The following is a 3643-nucleotide window of genomic DNA, read 5'->3' on the forward strand; positions in this document are numbered from 1 at the left end:
ACTTACCGATTTTTGTTTGTTTTAGCCTACCTCATTCTTACCTTCGCTTACCACTAGTTTTGGCCTTGGTTTTGCCACTAACCGTTGCTCATATTGAATGGAAATTGCATTGAGTTTCTCCATTGGGTTAGATTCAGTGTTGCTTGGCAGGCTACCTTGTATTCATTCAGAAATTAACTTGGCGAGCTGTCCAATCTGAGTTTCGTGCCTTTGGATTGATGCTTGTTGATTTTTAAGTGCCGTCTCGATATTCTAAAAATGAGTCTCTGACACCGAGATGAATTTGGTTAGCATCTCCTTAACGTTCAGCTTTTTCTCCTGCTGGTATGGTGGTTGCTGAAAGCCTGGAGGGGGTGGTGGTTTCTGATTTCCTTGGCCTTCCCATGAAAAATTTGGGTGATTCCTTCAACCTGCATTGTAAGTATTGCTATAAGGATTGTTTTGAGATCGAGGATTATTACCCATGTAATTTAACTGCTTGTTTTTCATGTTGTGGCCATAAGGTGGGTATTCTGAATTGCTTAATCCACCTCCATTCGCTTCGCACTGCATTACTGGGTGAACCTGTGAAGAACTAAGAAAACCATCAATTTTCTTATTCAAGAGTTTTACCTGATTAGAGAGCGTGGTGACCGAATCAATGTTATAAACACCAGCTATTTTTGTTGGCTTTGTCCTCATGACTTGCCACTAATAGTTATTCAGTGACATCTCCTCTATAAATTCATAGGCATCTTCAGGTGTTTTATTATTGATGATTCTGCCAGCAGCTGCGTCAACCATTTGTCAAGTCGAAGAATTCAGGCCATTATGAAAAGTTTGAACCTATAGCCAGAGTGGTAACCCTATGGTGAGGGCATCTTCGCAAAAGGTCCTTCTATCTCTCCCATGCATCGTAGAGTGTTTCTAAATCCATCTGCACAAAAGAAGAGATATCATTACGTAATTTAGCCGTTTTAGCTGGTGAAAAATATTTTAGTAAAAACCTTTCGGTCATTTGTTCCCATGTAGTGATTGACCCCCGTAGTAATGAGTTCAACCATTGTTTAGCCTTATTCCTTAAAGAAAAAGGAATAACCGAAGGTGAATGGCGTCATCAGAAACACCATTAATTTTAAATGTCTCGCATAGTTTCAAAAAGTTTGCCAAGTGAGTGTTGGGATCTTTATCCTGCAAACCATCAAACTAAACAAATTGTTGTATCATTTGAATTGTGTTAGGTTTTAGTTCAAAAGAATTTGCAGCTACAGCAGGTCTAACTATGCTCGATTCAGTTCCTATTAAAAAATGTTTAGCATAATCATTCATAGTGCGCAGAGCAGGATTTTGATTAACAGCAATCGCAGGAGGTAGCGGATTTTCTTGGTTTTCAGCCATCTCCTCGGTAGTGGTTGAAGTATCTTCCTCTTGCTCTTCTAGTCATTAACTAGAAAAACCTATTAGAAGAAAAAAAATGAAGAGTAAGAAAAGAAAATAAAAATTTTAACTGCAATAAAAGTAAAATGGCTAAATAATAAAAATCGAGTGTTCCTAATAACTTAGTTCCTCGGCAACGGCGCCAAAAACTTGATATTATATATTCGTGATAGGTTTTAAATATTTATAATGAATCGTTCTTGAAACTAACTATTATCACAATGAAGGCAAGTGTACCTATCGAACAGTAGTATAGCTTTTGCAAGACTGAATTATCGAACCCAAAGGAACTAAAGGTACTAGTATCAACTTTCTTTTTATTATCTAGCCTAAAAAATAAAAGGATTTTGTTTATCTAACTAATTAACTAAATTAAGAAATCACAGAAAAGAAATTTGGGGAAAATAAAAAGCTTTTGATTAAGACAATACCTAAGGAAAAATCCACCTAGACTTCACTTGTTATTTGAATTTGAATCGGATGATTTATTTATTCAACTTTTTCTGTAGAGATCCCTAAGTTATATTATTATCTCTCTCGAGACTAACAACGTCTAACCCTAGATTGAATAATTGAAATCTTTTCCTAACTAACGCCCTAGGGTTGCATTAACTCGATCTATGGATCCCCTTATTAGGTTTCACCCTAATCCAGCAAAATCTTGTCACCCTATCTCTAGGCGCGCAATCAACTCCGCTTAATTATGACAAATTTACTCGTAGACAGGGTTTATTCCTCCTCTGAATAAGAGCTTAACTTGAATCAATATCCTGGAATATCAAAACAAGTACTAAGAATACATAATTAAGAACAAGTCAAATATTTATCATACAATTCAGATAATAATAACAAGATCCGTCTTAGGTTTCATCCTCCTTAGGTTTCATCCTCCTTAGGTATTTAGGGTTTTAGTTCATACTAATGAAAGAAAACATCTCAAAAGAATAAAAATAACAAAACATAAGAAAACCCAAAACTCCTGGGGGAATTTGAAGAGAGATCTTCAGTCTTGATAGTGAATCCGGCTTCTGAGATGGATCGATCGGCTTTCCTTGAGCAATTCCTTGCTTCTATCTGTGCGTCCCCTATCTAAGTGCCTCCTCAGATATTTAAATAGGCTTTGGAATGCCTAAGAGCCCACAAAATTGGCCTTTTCTAAATTAGACTAAACTTGGGCTTGGCAGGGACACGCCCGTGTGCAATTGCTTAAGGCCATGGTCAAGGCTGTTAAATGGGAACGGGTGTGTGATCTACCCATGTAAATCGTACTTTGACCTTGCCAAAGGGACACGGCCGTGTGGTCTGCCCGTGTGAGGAAGTCCATGCCATGTTGATTTCGTACATTGGTCCATTTTCTCCATTTCTAGCCTGTTTCTCGTTCCTTTCACTCTCCTATGCTCACCCAAGTATAAAACATGAAATTAAGGCATTAGGAGCATCGAATTCACCAATTTTAAGGAAAAATCATCCGTAAAATGTGTTAAGCATGGAATAAAAATGTGTATAAATTACGATTTATCAACATGCATCAGCCACCTTATGAGAGCCAGTGTAAGACCATGTCTAGGACATGGCATTGGCATTGAGACGAGTGCTAGTGTAAGACATGTCTGGGACATGCATCGGCCTTAGGATGTAAGCTAATGTAAGACATGTCTGGGACATGCATCGGCTATGAGATGTGTCAGTGTAAGACCATGTGTGGGACATGGCATCAGCACAAATATGTGAGAGCTAGTGTAAGACCATGTCTGGGACATGGCATCAGCCTCGAAGATGATAGCCAGTGTAAGACCATGTCTGGGACATGGCATTGGCACCTTACCCATGTTTGAGGCTTATGGAATATTCGGTAGTCTTCCAAATGGTTCAACAGTGAAAGTTATGAATTTAAGTTAAGGAGGAAAGTATAACCGTATTGTGAGTATTACAAGTACCTAAGTGATACATACGTACAAGATGTGAAATCATTATATATGCTATGTGAATTGTATGGAGTAAAGAGTAAGTGATGCTTATGCCCACTTTGGTATCATGAGTTTGTTGATGAATGATAGACTCATCGTTGTAGATTTTTTTATGTGCAACTTACTAAGCTTTATGCTTACTCCATTTCCTTTCCATTTCCTTATAGTGTCGCCTATCTAGCTCAAAGATCAACAGAAGTCAGAGATATCGATCACACTATCAAATCGAAGCTTTCGGTATAGTTTGATTTATATTTCTG

At 37.8% G+C, this 3643-nt stretch overlaps 1 non-coding gene across 1 annotated transcript; it reads left to right on the plus strand.

Annotated features, from left to right (window-relative positions):
- Nucleotides 1–842: 842 nt before the first annotated feature.
- Nucleotides 843–949, plus strand: LOC128285036 (small nucleolar RNA R71). Its single transcript, XR_008275451.1, has one exon. It is a non-coding gene; the product is annotated as a small nucleolar RNA R71 (small nucleolar RNA).
- The last annotated feature ends 2694 nt before the right edge of the window (nucleotides 950–3643 follow it).

The sequence above is a fragment of the Gossypium arboreum genome, chromosome 11 (genome assembly GCF_025698485.1).
Source record: "Gossypium arboreum isolate Shixiya-1 chromosome 11, ASM2569848v2, whole genome shotgun sequence".
In the NCBI taxonomy this organism is placed as follows: domain Eukaryota; kingdom Viridiplantae; phylum Streptophyta; class Magnoliopsida; order Malvales; family Malvaceae; genus Gossypium; species Gossypium arboreum.